Consider the following 17,064-nt stretch of genomic DNA (forward strand, 5'->3'; position numbering starts at 1 on the left):
GCAGCCACTCCAAAAGGATAAAGCAACCGACCAATGTAGAAGTGGACATAAGGACATATGCCAAAATCATTTTTTGATCCTTCTGTAATGACTAATTTGCCTAAACTATTAGTGATGACCATTGCCCCTGCCTAGCTACTTACTCTTTGTTTACGTTGGTACTTTTATTTTTTTTAGGTCGAAATTTTTTAAGGGAATTAGTCTAAGTTTTGTATATCTAACCTTTTAAATAATCAAATAAATATTTTTACCTATAAACTTACAAATTTTAAAATTTATAAATTAATTTCCAATGGATTTAAATCTAATAGTAAAAATATGTGCCAATCAGATGTGGCCTAATTCTTCTTCTTACTTATGTAAATAATAAGAGGTTTCAAGTTCGAGCCTCTCTCGACTATAATAGTTTTCACTAATTTGTTGAGTCAAGGAAAACAATTCTTGTTGTGTAATCCTTTAGTGTTATTTCGGCTCATTAAACTTTCCTATGAATAAAAAAAAAAAAAAATTATTTGATTAGTGTTTGGATATATATATGTAAAAAATATGTTTAACTGGATGAGTAGGGTTCGAATACCGAATAATTTTTTAAAAAATAAAAATAAATTGGCAAAAAAAGTTTTAATGTTGGATGATATTAAATGTACTATCATTCGGTATTCAAACCCCACTCATCCAATTAAAATTGAATTCACATTGAATAGGTCCATATAAGGATGAAACACTTTCTACCAAGTATTAAAAATGCTTTATACCATTTATGAGTTGTGGCTCAGTTGGCAACGCAGACTGGATACATGAGAAGAGCTTCCGAGACCGATCTCCACTAAACATACCGCAGGAAGAGGCAAAGAGCCTTACCTCTAGTAATAGAGCGTGAAACAGTTAGATGATATTTTTCCAAATGTCCAAAAATAAAAATTCCATATATAAGGAGAGCCAAAAAAAGCACGGATAATTTGGTGACTGTTGAAATTGCTAAGCAAGATGAAAACTAGTAAAGAATATGGTCTAATCTCATATCAAATTTAGAAATCAAGGGCATATTAGGTATTAAAATATCAAGCAGAAAAGGATGTTTTGGTAATTATATAACAAGGAAAACTATTCGAGGAGGATAGCTTATTTGTTTGCAGATAGAAAAAGAATCTTTCTTTGAAAATCAAGTACCAAATGAAGGCAAAGTAATAGTTTTAAAGCATTATTAATGACTCAACAACCTATACCATAGAAATACAACCACTCTCTCCCTCTCTATATCTCTCTGTCTCTCTGGAATTGGTTCTGTTACTGATTCAAGGAACAGCCATGGATATTCCAGAGAAGATGTCGCAATACAAATATCATCTTGGTATAGCAATAATTGCTTCACTTGTTCTTTCCATCTTTCTATATGCTGCTCCTAGACTCGTCACCATTCTTGCGTACTTTTGGCCACTTTTTGCCTCAACAACTGTGTTCTTAGTCTTGATCATTGCATTTGGTGGTGTTTCACCTTTGCAATCTGATTCTGCCCATGCTGAACAAGCCGGCGAAGGGCTTCTTCACTATGTTGCTGCAGTGCAACCGGAAAATACCGGAGAGCCTGAGAAATATGAGTAATAGAAAAGGATGATCAACTCTCAACGTGACTATTGAATTCAGTTCGAGTCGAGTCAAGTTTGATATGAGATCTGTGGGTCGAGTCGGATCATGTCAGATCGGGTCAAGCCTGATATGGGATTTGTGAAAATTATCAGATAGAACGATCTTATAATCCCTACTTTCACATTACTAGAGCATAAATAAATGTAGAAGGAAAGGGAAATGAAATAGTTGTATCTGATAATTGAACATCTTGTGTAACTTGTAAACTTGCATCTCAAAATGTGAAATTCGAAAGAAGTGTAAATAAAATTATCTTTATAAGTGTATATATTTTCATTCTGTTTGTATTTGACATTAATGATAACGATACCTTCATGTTTTCCCTTTGAGGTCATCCATGTCACTACTAGGGCCGAAGCTAGAATAAATATTTTGAAAGAGCCAAACGAAATTTTTTAAATTTTTAGAGGGGTTAAATATAATCTTTATGTATTTGAAAGATCAAAATGTAATTTTCGTAAGGATTTATTTTCTTGGATGGCAAAGCCCCTTCAGCTCACATAGAGCTGCGCCCCTAATCACCACCCTTGCTTTTTGTGTTCGTAATCTTTTAAAACAAACGAATAAAAAAATAAAAAGAAAATAAAAGAATGGCAGAAAGAAAATAGAAAGTAAAAAACAAATAAGAATATGGAATATTATGGCAAGCTGACAAGAAAACCTGTCAGCATGTCTCCATGTTAGGCAAAGTTATAATTATTTGTTTATTTACTTTTAGAATAATTGTGAAATTAGTATTTAAATTTATTAAATTTTCTATTGTAGTGTCTCACGATGTATTAGCATCTTATTGGCCATTCTCTGGATGATAAGATTGCTTCATATTTTTTTTTCCAAATTTTAAATTTCTTGCTAAAGCAGCAAATTGTTAAAGAAGAGAAATTTTGTCAAAGTAAGTGACTCTGTTTGCTCTGACATTAACAATGTTTAACTCTAGCAATAACGCCACCTTATACATACTATATATATATATAAACTGCACCTGAACTTTTGGGGATGTCGACGAATTGTTCCCTTTTGTTTGGTTGGTAAGGAAAGTAAGACATAAAAGAAGAATAAAATCTTTAAGAGAAAAAAAAAAAAAAAAAAAAAGCCACATAGTTTGGTTTAGTTAATATCAGGTCTTTGATTTCTCTAATCTTTTAGGTAAAAAGAAAAATACTCATGACCTTTTTTCTGTGCTTAGCTTTTATACAATAATCAAGCCAAGCAGCAGGGCAGAATATGCACTCCTTAGTATAATCTTCATTTAATAATTGAAAAGGTTAACGCAGATGGTTTAGTTGCAACAGATTCACTAATATTCAGGGATAAAGACATGAAAAATAAGCTCTAAACCTGTTTGGTTGTTAAGAAAACGCAAGAAATATAAAAGAGAATCAAGAAGATGAACTGAATAAATTGAAGTGAAACTGAATGAGAAAAAAGTAGAAGAAGAAGAAGCTCTAAACTCGGTTTGCAATGCACACTAACCAAACTTGTATGAAGCTCTTCACATCCATCAGCATAACAGATCAGCAGCAATACCTGAAATTTTCACTTTATGTAATTGTTTTCCTTTCTGTGAATTCTGTAGAGGGAGATTCGTTCTTGGCATAAATTAGCAGCCATCAAGTTTTGCACTTTATTTGCTCTCCAACAATAATGGCACGGAAGTGCCTTTCCTTCTTCTTTCTACCAAATGCACACTTTAGAAGCATTAACTCTACACAAATCAAGGTCAAATAATTTTTATTTTCATGTGCCCTAGTATTACACATTTGAATTAAATAATTATTAGGGTTCTTCCCTTAAATCACAAATACCTAATTTTCAGTTCTCTTTTCTGTTCTAAAACTTCATAGCCTCCATTAGAAAGAGCAGCTTGTATTCTTGGTATCATATTCATATGAAAAAAAAGTCAGCTATGAGAGTTTGAAGAACATTTGCAAACTATGAAAATATCATAATATTCTGGAGATGCACAAAATAATTAAGGATCACCATGAATAGTAATGTTTGTCAATGATTTTGATTTGATTTAATTAATTAATGGAATTCTTCTTTTCCTTTAAAGAAATTTAAATATGAAAATATCAAAAAGTTACTAACTTTACCAAAAAGGTTTTTTTCAATCTTTCTGTAATTGAGATGCCTGAGGTTGCACTAAATCAGCTTCTGTTAATGTTCCTGAATGATCAATATCAAGCTTTCTAAATCTTTCCATCACTAATGAAATATCTTCCTCTTCGATCTTTCCCATTTCCTTCAACGTGTACACAATGAATTCTGCAACACTGATGAACAACACAAATTACAAAAATACATACATATTGAAATCAAATGTATGTATTTTAGTAAGGATCCTTACGTGACAACTTTGTCTTGATCGAGATCAGCAGACTTGAGATCTGAGGATGTCATATTTCGGGTTAATACCCTTTTGATGAGCATTGTTTGCCTTATTTCTGTGTATAATTCAGTAAGGTAGACAAAAAATTGAGCAAGGCAAATTGTACTGCTTAATATCCAGAAAGCAGCAAATAAGCGACCTGATTTAGTTGAGAAGCTCTCATCTCCATACCCAAGAGTTGTGATTGTAGAACAAACACAATAACAAGCATCCACTAATTCGAAATTTTCAAAGAAACATAAAATGCAATTCCTAAAATTATAAGCACAAACAAGAGTGCAGATGCATAAACAAACTTGTACTGTACTTTATGAGTTTCAATCTCCTTATGGATTTCTGTCGAACCCATTTCTTTATGCATCTGGATAGCTTTAAAAAAAAGAGCCTCTTGCTTTTCTACAATGTAATCTGCTGCCTTACTTAGAAGAATCCCAACAAGGGACATTCCAATAATACATAAACACTTGCCAGTAATTTTGCTGGTATGCTATTAGGGACGAGATCTCCATATCCGACAGTAGTCATTGTAACAACACAGAAATAAATGGCATCAATAAGCCCATGTGTTTTTTTTGCCATCAATTTGATGCATTATAAGGAAGAAAGTTATTGTGCCAAACCCTAGATAGAGTACAAACAAAATAAATACTTGCTTGAAACTAAATTTTGTTTCACCAAAAATGACTCCAACCATTGAAGCGATTGGTTGCTATTTTGTTCTGGATTTTTGATTTCTGAAGACCTTCTTTGAAGGGTTTTCTTCTCTTTGGCATTTAAACAAGCATCTTCTACATCTGAAAGAAAAGGCTTACTAGTATCATCATTGGCCATTGAAATATAAAAAAAAATTGTCAATCCTTTATCAATGGCCTGAAGATTGAAATTGTGTAATCACCAATTAATTTTTCTAGCTGGGAATTTAATACACATCCAAAATTGTGTATTCCTCACAACTCTTTTCCTATAAGCCTATGGGTTGATACTTGCAGCATTCGAACCTTATACCCCATAATGGAAATCTAAAACCGGTTTCTCCCTCATTTGGCCCTTTCATCACAAGACTGTAGATTATCAAACTGACTATATTTCATTCTAGTACAATAATAAGACTTGTTTCTAACAATAAAAAACTTGTTGCATTCAACCTGTATCAAAAGCTAAGCAATTAGTTTAGAATTTCACCTAATACTGGAAATAATATAAAGGGAAAAATTGTATTGTCTGGGCATCAAAAAGAAATTAATATTTAGCTTTCTAACGCTGAGAGAAATTGTTTGATGTTACCACAGGAGATCCTGAAAGAGAGGAATATTTGTCAGAGTCAATGTACAATCAGGAAAGAAGCAAATAGCAAAATTACCGGTGCTGTTTCCAGTTGGCTAGATTTTAGTCATAAATCGAAAGAGTTGCAATTTTGTAGTTTCATTATTTATGTTCCTATTATTATTATTATTATTATTATTATTATTATTAGGCAAAATACATCCACAAGTCACTCAACTTTGCAACTTTAAGCTATTGAGTCCTTAAAGTTTTATTTATCCATATGAAGCTCTTTTACTATTATTTTTAGTGACAATAAGAACTTATTTAACCATAAATCTTAACCGCGTTAGATATAGTATTTTCAAAATTTGGACTACACCAATTGGTCTCATTTTTTACGAATTTATAATTTTATAATAAGAAAGTAATGATATAAATATAATTTATAAATGTATGATTGTTTTTTGAATTATAAACATCAACCAATATACATGTAGTTACTTATTTTTATCATGTTATTGATCGTTCAAAATAAATATTATATATTCATTTTTATTTGTTCTAAAAATAAATATATTATTATTATTAGTCAAAATACATCCGGAAGTCACTTAACTTTGTAACCTTAAGCTATTAAGTCCTTAGGCTATGTCTGGTTGGATGTAATACAATGTAATGTAATCAAAGATGTAATGCAATAAAAAATGTAATGGAATGAAATGTAATTAAGATTCTATTACTATGTTTGGTAATATAATTAATAAAATTTATGGAATGTAATCATAATTCCATTTTTATGTATATTTGTAAATATGTAATGTAGTGTAATTAAAATACTACAACCACCTGTAACACCCCTTCTCCAACCCCGTAGGGCCAGACACGAAATGTCATATTCTGTGCGAAAGGCACGTATAGACTTGCTTATTAATACAGAACTAATTTCAAATAAAAATATAATACAAAAAAAAGGTAGCTTAGTTTATAATCCTTTAAAACATACAGCAGGAAGTCTTAAGAAAACATAAGCCGCTTAAAACAGTTCAATTATAAAATTAGGGAAAATTAAAATCTTTAAGTAGTAGTGAAACCCATCAAACACAATTAAATAGTTTAGATAAATCCTGCAGAAAAATTGTAAGAGTTCCTTTGAAAATGCAACTTTAAGAAACAATTCGAATCCGTTAATAAAACGTTTATTAACGTTCTAAAGAAATAATAAATTTCCAAATATTCTCTTTTACTTAAATAATCAATATTCCAATCAAATAAGTCAAATTCCAAAGGCATAAACCTCAAATCCAACATTTATAAATCCATAAATCAATAAAATCAAGATACAAAAATTCAAATCCCAAAATGAGCTTCCATGTCCAATTGGGAATAATCAAATCCTCAAAAGGTTCAAAAGGGATAAAACAAAGGTACTAAAAGAACTAAATTACAAATCTCACATAGTAATCAACACTCTCATTATTTCAAAACTAACACATGCCATGAGTGTCCAGTATAGACTCATACTCTAGTCTGGAAGTAGAAGATCCTCTCTCTGGACACAGGTACTTGAGATCCACATCAAACAAACCTTCAACCTACGCGAGTTAAAACATCTTGCTAAGTATAAAACTCAGTGGTACTCAACAATATATATGTAATCACATAGCATACATGTATGGTCCGCTGAAACCGTATACAATATTAAAATATCATTTACTATAATAGTTCTCATTCTCACACCATATTTCCATGCAAATACTCATAATCAAGTCACATTCATATTTAATTGTGTCCTGAGTAACAACATCAATCATAATATAATAACTTATGATTACTTGTGGTACAAGTTACCTATAGGCTGATGACGTATGATTACTTCTAATACAAGCTACTTATGGATTGATGTTACATGATTACTTGATATGCAAGTAATCAGTAATTTATAATTGTATGTCATTCTCTTAATCATTATTGGGCCTTAACAGTGACTCAGAAGAAACAGAAGCAGATAGGTAATAGAACGGTGTTTGATAACCGTCAAACTAATACTGGCTAGTTAGCCTTTTAACAGTAGACTTAGAAAGTTTTTTAGATACAGAGTCAGTAGAGTGCGTCCACTCGTACTGAAGACAGCCATGTGTCTGGCTTATGATCATAGAGCAATCCAAATCAAATCCATAACATGCTTTTATTTTCAGAAACAGATAATCATATTCTAGCAACAACTCAACCAAGATCACAGTAAGAGCCCATTTGTTCTTATTATGTGAATTCAGTTTAATTCCATTATCCACATAGCAACCTTATAATACAAGTATCACTCAATAGTCATAACAAGTAAGCATACATGATTGCAACATGCTCATGATTTACAGAAACTTATTTCTTCATACAAATCTCAATGATATATATTCATACATGTATATACATAATAATCTCATATCCATAGAATAGTCAACTCAAGCATCTGAAGTCAAACCACATCAATCCTGACTTAACATACTCCAATATCACTTAAGTAGTCAAATAAGAAATGTACCTAGTGCATAGCATAAGCTTTCCATAGTATATTACCATACGTTTATTATTGAATCATAGTCAAACATAGGTCAACATATTCACATTTCTAGTGATTCATAAGTCAACCAAGTCAATATCACATTATCAAAGTCCTGGAGCATCATTTAATCACATCATATACTACACAAGCTGTGAATACTCAAATTTTGAGGCTTCTCATGTGTTGGTGGCATGTGAAACTCTTTAGATGGAGGAAAACACGCTGCTACAGTGCCATGCCAATTAGTTTGACTTTGCTACAGTAAATTTGACTTTTCTACAGTAACTTTGACTTTGCTGCAGCAACTGTGCAAACAGTCCGGCCGGACCGGAGGCCATTTTGGACATTTACTGGAAATATGTCAATATGGTACTTGAAACGTCCGGAATTTCACGAGGATCGCAGAACCGGTCCCGGAATGATTTTTGGAGGTCGGAAACTCCCAAAAAAGCTCCCGGAGCGAGACATGGTGGCCACCACCAGCTACGGCGGCGCCGGCCGCCGGACACGGCGGCTCCTGCCGCCCAGCATGGGCGGCACCTGCCGCCCCACCGACTGGGCGGCACCTGCCGCCCTCCCAGGCGGCACCTGCCGCCCAGCATGGGCGGCACCTGCCGCCCAGCCTCTTGGGCGGCAGCTGCCGCCGAGCCAGGCGGCACCTGCCGCCCTGGACCCGAAAATGGCCTATAAATAGACCATTTTTAGCCATTTTCTGGCACACCTGTCTGTATTGACGGACGAATCCTTCTCCCTCTCACGCTCCTTGCGTTTTCTTTACCGCTTTTTGCATTTAATTTAATTTTTATTGCATTTTTATTGTGATATTTGACCATTAAATTAAACAATTAAAATTAATTAATATTTCCTAAGCGAGGAGCCTAATCCGGAGTTAAGAAGCGGTCGTCGATTAAATCAGGTATGTAAACAAAACTCTGCCTATTTAATTTTAGCACTTCATGCATATTTCTCTTCTACTCTTAATAATTCTACAATTGCATAAATGCATCCACGTCATTATTTTGGTAAATAAACTGCCTTAATTAATTTGATTAAGCTTAAATGCCCGGTTAATCAATAATCGTGGTATTAAAGTTTAAATCCGACAATATTGGCTAAAAGAGCCTAGTTAATTAATAACTACGGTTCAATTGCCTTATTTCGAACAAATCCGGCTTAAGTCCAATTAATCAATAATTGTGGCTAAAAGCCTTAATCAATCACGTTTCGACAATAAATTGTGATTAAGCTCGAACGCCCGATTAATCGATAATCGTGGCATTAAAGCCTAAATCGCACATTTTGGCAAACTAATTGCCTAAAACAACACCTTTTGGCCAAAGGCCTAAAATCAATCATTTTAGCAACAAATCGCTTAAAATCAATCTTTTGGCAAAATGCCTTAAAATCAACATTTTCGGCTTAAAACCGTAAAATCAACCATTTTGGCGACAATCGCCTAATTCGCACATTTTGGCAACAATTGCCTAAATCAAATCATTTTGGCTAAAAGCCATTAAAATCAACATTTTGGCAACATGCCTAAAAATCAATCAATCTTTGGCGAAAATGCCTAAACAAAATGCACAAAGCATACACACACTCATGCACGAAGCATACACACAATCATGCATAAAGCATACACACAAAAATGCATAAAGCATACACACAATCATGCATAAGCATACACACAAAAATGCACAAAGCATACACAAAATCATGCACAAAGCATACACACTTATGCACAAAGCATACACACGCACAAAGCATACACACTTATGCACAAAGCATACACACTTATGCACAAAGCATACACACTCATGCACAAAGCATACACACTCATGCATTAAGCATACCCATTCAAAGCCCTTCAAGAAGGCCTATCGAACTACGTGACTTTGATCTTCCATTCAAACGGAAGTACGTAGGCACGTTCGGGATTTCACCCCGGGTGGCAAGTCCAAAATCACTCAAACATTTCATTAATCCATCATTTACCTTGCAAAGCATTCATTCATTGGTTAGTTTATCGGCATGACATAGTCTCGGGATCCATCTCGGGTTCGTAGATTGTGCCTTAATCATTGGGATAATTAATCTAGTAACTAGGTTAATTAAAAATGGAGTCACTTAGGGTTTTTTCCTAGTTTACCCTAAAATAATTAAACAAGGTGGCGACTCACACACATCACGTGTATTTCTTCTCATTCATCATATGCATCACATGCCTATGACATTTGGGGAAGGGGTTCACAGTTTGGCTACTCTGCTGGGGAATTATGTAATTAATTTGCATAAAGTGGACTACAATTGTTGTGAAAACTAACCGGCCTTTCTTTAAGGCATCATTTTATTATGCTTTGTTTTGCAGGGTACCCTAATACGAATCAAGTGTTCTTCCTTAAGAATACTTGATAAATCCGACTTAATTGAAAAATGTGATTAAGACATTAAAACTTGTTGATTTATTTGCACGATTGGGAATCCTTTTCTCCATTGCATAAAAAATGAATTTCAAATGAATTTCTTCTCCTTCTGTTCAAACTTCTGAGTCTGGATAGCAAGTAGCGCTGATCGGCAGGTCTCTTTGATTATGCCGACGGATAGCCAAAGCGTCCTCCCTGTTACCGCAAACCATCTCTAATCCTTTTGGAGGTGGCACATGGGTATGCGTACCGTTGGACCCACGCGAAACTCCTTGTTTCACATGTGGTTAGGTATATCCATACTCAAGGTTCAAGGGTCCCTTAATAAGCCGATTCTCTATTTGTGTCATAGCCTATAGAACCTATCCTTTAGGACTATATGCACCCAATGGTACGAATCACCTCATTAAAATAAATTATGACGTGTTGTTGTGCGCATTCATGACATACCATAAGCAAAAAAAAAAAAAAAAAAAAAAAAAAAAAAGAGAGAAGAGAGTGGAGGGACACAAAAATATCCTTCTGTTTGTCAGTCATGCACAGTTGGACAAAGAGTCGGTCTACCTCATATCAGCTACCCTGATACACAGTACTACCCACTGTACCTTAATACAATTACCCTTATACTTATAGGTACCCCCTGTTCAAGTGACCACATTAGTGCCAGCCACACCTACAGTGCTATCACCGACCTCATCAACTTCAACTACACCAATGGCATCATTGTCTGACATCCAAAACCTCATTGAACAACTCGAGGCCAGAATGGAGGCCAGAATGGAGGCCAGAATGAATGAGGCATTGGCTGCCCAAAGGATTGCCTTGATAGCTGAATTGGGTAATGGTAATGGTAATGGAAATGGGGCTTCAGCTAGAGGGAGTGAACCTACTACTTCCAATCAGGGACCTGCGACTGAACCAACAAACCCCGCCCTGAACCTGGATGACATGCCCTCCAAAACTGCTTCTGAGCTGAAAGCTCAGAGAATGAGGAAAAAGCTAGAAACCACCAAACAGAAAAACAATGAACCCTTTCCCTCGTTCCTTACGGGAAAAAGGGCCAAGGTCGCCCAAATGATTAACCGGCCTTCTGAGCAAGAACAGGTGGACATTATAATAAAGAACCTACAACCAGTCTACCAACAGCAACTACAAACCCAGTACCTACCTACATTCCAGTCGCTCATTGCCACTGCTACGAAGGTAGAGGATTTAATTCAAATGGGGCAACTGAAAGCAGACTCGGGTTCCTCAAATGCGAGAAGCCTAGCCAAGCTGGCAAAGTCCATGAAATGGCAAGCATCACCCCCACGAATCCTTTACGTGTGGGCAATATGAGAAATGGCAATCGGTCAAGAAGGACATATACTGATCTCAGGATGCCAATCCTTTTGGTTTTCCGAGAGGCTGTCAAGGCCAACTACATCAAGCCCTTGGAAGCAAGGCCGCCACCCTACCCTTTACCAAGAAACTACCGAACCAATGAATACTGTGAATATCATCAAGGTCATGGGCACGAGACTGAAGCGTGCTGGACGCTTAAGAACCGCATCCAAGACCTGGTAGACGATGGTTCAATCATCCTAAGAAGCGAGTCAAACATTAGCACTAATCCCTTACCAAATCACGGGGTAAATGCTATTATTTCTGACCAGGAATTGATCGATCCTTTCGAGCTATTCCTAGAAATGAATGACACCTGTGTCCTGGACTTGAATGACTTATCCGAAGAGGTAACAACCGAACTCGAAGTGGAAGACTTCATGCAACCTAGTCTCCTTGACGAAATTGCAGTTATCACAGGAAATGATGGGGACCAAGATCTACTGAGCCTGATCAAGCCGAACGAAGGCCCTCTCACCAATTGGTACGCCGAGGAGGAGCGCGCTGCTGATAAACCCCCTCCCGAGTCAAACCTAGAGTCAAAATCTGTAATCAAGTCTTGTATTGAGTCTGAGTCTGACCCCGAGTCTGAAACCGAGTCAGAGTCCAGTTCCAGTCTTGAGTCATCTGTGTCGGATTTTGAAAATCCAGATTTCAAATTTGATGTAATCTTTGAAGACAATTCTGTCATGATCAGTAAAGGCTTGCAAATTATTGACTACCCCGCGTGTCTATCTTTCCAAGCAATTGCAAGCAAAAATAATCATATAAATGAAATAAAAAATGAAAAAGAAAAAATAATAATTGGCAAAGAAGAAATGAACATACATACATTGCATTTAACTGTGTGAACAAGGGACAGGTCAGTGAATGATTGAGGAAGTTTGCCAATTGTTTCATGTGGAAGGCAAGTGACATCACGGGAATCGACCCCAGCAATAGTGGTGCACAAGATTCCAGTATATCTCGAGGCTAAGCCAGTGAAGCAGAAGCTAAGAAGGCTGAAGACCGAATGGTCCTTGAAAATCAAGGAGGAGGTAGCCAAGCAACTGGAGAACAGATTCATAGAACCCATTGCCTACCCGACATGGTTAGCAAATATTGTGCCAGTGCCGAAGAAAGATGGCAAAGTCAGAATGTGTGTGGACTATCGGGATTTGAATAGAGCATGTCTGAAGGACGACTTCCCCCTGCCGCATATCGACTTGTTGGTAGACCGAATGGCGGGACACGAGATGGTCTCCTTGACCGATCTTGCTGTCGGGTACAACCAAATAATGATGCATGTGCCAGACAAAGAGAAAACGGCATTCATCACGGAGTGGGGAACCTACCGCTACAGGGTCATGCCTTTTGGGCTCAAAAATGCCAGGGCAACCTATCAAAGAATGGCGACGACCATCTTCCATGACATGATTCACGAAGAAGTAGAAGTGTACGTGGACGATATGGTTGTTAAATCAAAAAACAGCTGAAGAACATACAACAGCGCTTGAGAAGTTCTTCCTTAGACTTCGAAAGTACAATTTAAAACTCAACCCGGCAAAATGTCTGTTTGGAGCTACATCCGGAGTATTTCTGGGGCATATGATCAGTCGGAAGGGCATAGAAATTGATCCTTCAAAAGCCAAAGCCGTTATGGAAATACCAGCACCGAGGACGGAAAAGGAAGTTCGGGGTTTCCTAGGAAGGCTACAGTACATCAGCCGGTTCATCAATCAATTGGCTAATACTTGTGGTCCGATCTTCAAATTGCTCAGGAAAGGAGTAGCCGTAAAATGGAATGAGGATTGTCAGAAAGCTTTCGACCAAGTCAAGCAATATATGTTATCCCCACCAGTCTTACAGCCACCAAGGCTAGGAAAGCCTTTGCTGTTGTACCTATCAGTGACAGAAGAAGCGATGGGTGCAATGCTAGCTCAACAAGCAGAAGATACAAGGGTAGAAAATGCCGTGTATTACCTTAGCAAGAGGATGCTAGAATCTGAGCTAAAATACAATAAGATAGAGAAGTTGTGTTTTGCTCTGGTAAGGGCCTGTACAAAACTGCAGCACTACCTCTCGTCTTACACCACCTACGTCTTTTCTGAATCGAACCCCTTGAAATTCCTTATGGAGAGGCCGGTTCTTGACTGTAAAATGGCTAAGTGGGTGTCGGTGCTCGCAGCTTATGATTTAAAATTTGTACAACGAAAGGCGGTGAGAGGCGGAGCCTTGGCTGATCAACTAGCAGAATTACCGGTCGAAGAACAAATGCCGGAGGTAGAATTTCCTGATGAAGACTTGGTGAACTTGGAAAGTGAAGTCTGGGAAATGTACTTTGATGGAGCTTCGAACTACCATGGAAATGGGGTTGGAGTTGTATTCAAAACTCCTTGTGGAGAATACATTCCTATCACCGTCAAATTAGATTTCAACTGCACTAACAATGAAGCCGAGTATGAAGCTTGCATAAGAGGGTTAGAAGCAGCCTTGGAAAAGGAGATAAAGATCCTCAAGGTTTTCGGAGATTCCAACTTAATAGTCTCCCAGGCTTTAAGGAAATGGAAAATTAAAGAAGAGCGTTTCGTTCCTTACCTACGACGTTTGGACGAATTGGCTCAGCAATTTGAGGATTTATCCTTCCACTACTTGCCGCGGGCCAAAAATCAGTTCGCAGATGCTCTGGCTACTTTAGCCTCCATGGTCAATGTAGAAGGAGACCGAGTCGTTCGACCTCTGACAGTGCGGCTACAGAAACAGCCAGCACATATCATGAATTTGGTCGATGACAAGCCCTGGTATTGGGATATACAGAATTATCTTCAGAATGAAGCCTACCCGAAGGGATCTACCAAAACTGATCAACGGACATTGAGACAGTTAGCATCCGGATATTTCCTCACTGAGGGAGTTCTGTATAAGAGAAGTTGGAACGGCCTGCACCTAAGATGCGTTGATGAGAGAGAAGCTCAAACCATCATGGATTCCCTACATAATGGGGAGTCTGGTCCACACATGCACGGGATAGCCTTGGCTCGGAAAATCATGAACCTGGGTTATTACTGGTCAACCATGAATGCAGATTGCGTGAGGCACGCGCAGAAGTGTCACAAATGTCAAATTTTTGCTAAGCTGCAAAGACAACCTCCGGTCAATTTGAATCCTATTGCTTCACCATGGCCTTTCGCAACTTGGGGCATAGACGTGATCGGAAAAATCCACCCGAAGACCTCTAACGGCCATCAATTCATCCTGGTTGCTGTAGATTATTTCACTAAGTGGATCGAGGCAGCCTCTTATTCAGTTTTAAATGCCAAGAAGGCAGCACAGTTTGTCCGTACTAACATCCTTTGTCGGTATGGAACACCGTTCGAGATCATCACGGATAATGGGTCTCACTTTCAAAGTGAATTTTCTGACCTGCTGAAGCAAAAGAAAATTCAACATCATAAGTCCTCACCCTATCAAGCAAACGGGGCTGTAGAAGCTGCGAATAAGGCTATAAAAGTCATTTTGCAGGAGACTGTTAAAAAGCACAAAGCTTGGCACGAACAGTTACCGAATGCCCTATGGGGATATAGGACTTCAATCAGAACGCCCACCGGAGCAACTCCGTATTCTTTGGTACATGGTATGGAAGCAATATTGCCTATTGAGCTGGAAGTTCAGTCGGCAAGGATTATTCAGGAAAGCCAGATCAACGAAGCAGATTGGGCTAAGAATTATCACTTGCAACTTTTGGGTATGGATGAAAAGCAATTGCAAGCAATCCACCAAACTCAAGTCTACCAAAGAAGAATGGCACGGCATTTTGATAAGTGGGTCAAAGACCGGAAGCTGGAAGAAGGTTGTTTGGTCCTGAAGGAGATTAGACAGCCAATCATAGACCCACGTGGGAAGTTTCGTCCTCATTGGGCTGGACCCTATGTGTTGAAGAAAGTATTGTCCGGTGGAGCCGTCATCTTGACTGATTTAGATGGTTTGGAATTCACGAATCCATGTAATTTAGATCAGTTAAAAAGATATTTTGTGTAATAAGCATTGCATAATGTAAAATGAACTACACTAGACCTGATTCTCTTTGGAAAAAAGAAATTATGTATCGGAGATATGTAGGCAACCCTCATTGGGTACGGTCTAAACATTAATGAAAATCATTCCATAATTCTTTCCTCTTTGCCAACAATAAAAAAAATAATAATAACAATAATAAAAAAAAAGGATAAAAAAAAAAAGAAGAAGAGAAAAACCCGCTAAGTCGAAAACCCGAAAAGGGCGGCTTAGGCAAAAATCGGGGCCCGCTAAGTTGAAAACCCGAAAAGGGCGGCTTAGGCAAAAATGGGTAGCTGGCTAAGTTGAAAACCCGAGAGGGCGGCTTAGGCAAAAATCAGAGCTTGAATAAATGAAGTTGGAAAATGCTTGGAAAGCTTAATGACATGCCCAATTGAAAGCAATAAAGTCAAACAGTCCAAAGTCAAGCAGAAAACTAAAGAGACCAAGAAAAATAAATAATAAAGTCCAAATCCAAAGGAACATACATCCAAAATTCCAAATAACACCCAAAATCCAAAGCCAAAGTCCCCAACAAAAAGTCAAAAGAGTTAAAACAAAGCCAAAACATCAAAAGTCCAAAAGCCTATCAGAGTCTAGGTACCCCGTCGCCTCCGTGGGGCAACGTCCTCCGAGTCATCCCCAGTTGCTGAACTCCCTCCAGCCTCATCTGTCCGAGGAGCCAACATGATCTCCTCATCAGTCCTAATCCCATCACCAGCGTCAGCCTGAGTCCAACCCTCGAGTGCACTCAGCAATGCGTTCCTCCTTAGCTTTTCAACTGGCCAAACAACGGTCATGAACCAGGCCCGATACTCCGAAGAAGTCTGAACACCAGCAGGATTAGGTAAAGGCCTAACCATCTGATGGTCTCTAACCCAAGCTCTAAGGACGGCTCGGGTAACTCCCGGAGTGATGGCTGAATCAGCTAAAGAATCACCCATAATCGGAACAGTTTGATCTATCCCCATCTGCCTCAAAACGCGCGAAGCGCAGTACCAGGTACAATGTGTAAGGCCTAAAAGGTAAACCTGAGTATAACGAAAGCTAACCTGAATAAAGCGGATGATGTCATACCAAGGTACAAACCACTGCACCTCATTTGGACCCAATTCCATTAGCCATGAAGTCCATGCGTCAGCAGACGGATGTGTGATCAAGATCCTCCGCATACGATACTGAGAAGGGTTGTAAGGCAAACGGGTAGGAGCAGCAACCACTTGAAGGTGGTCCTTCAACCAAACCTGGGTAATGGATCCTTTCTATTACAAAGGCATGAACTAAAAAAAAAAAAAAAAAAAATGAAAAAATGAGAGGAAAATACCTGGAGTATAATCGGGGAAACTGTCCAGTCCTCGAAGCCT

The 17,064-nt window shown here is 37.7% G+C and overlaps 1 pseudogene; it reads right to left on the bottom strand.

Annotated features, from left to right (window-relative positions):
* Positions 1 to 3,051: 3,051 nt before the first annotated feature.
* LOC149498408 (two-pore potassium channel 1-like) lies at positions 3,052 to 5,062 on the bottom strand (annotated as a pseudogene).
* Positions 5,063 to 17,064: the final 12,002 nt, after the last annotated feature.

This window comes from Jatropha curcas, chromosome 2 (assembly GCF_041381405.1).
Source record: "Jatropha curcas cultivar XTBG-Jc1 chromosome 2, XTBG_Jcur_1.0, whole genome shotgun sequence".
Classification (NCBI taxonomy): Eukaryota; Viridiplantae; Streptophyta; class Magnoliopsida; order Malpighiales; family Euphorbiaceae; genus Jatropha; species Jatropha curcas.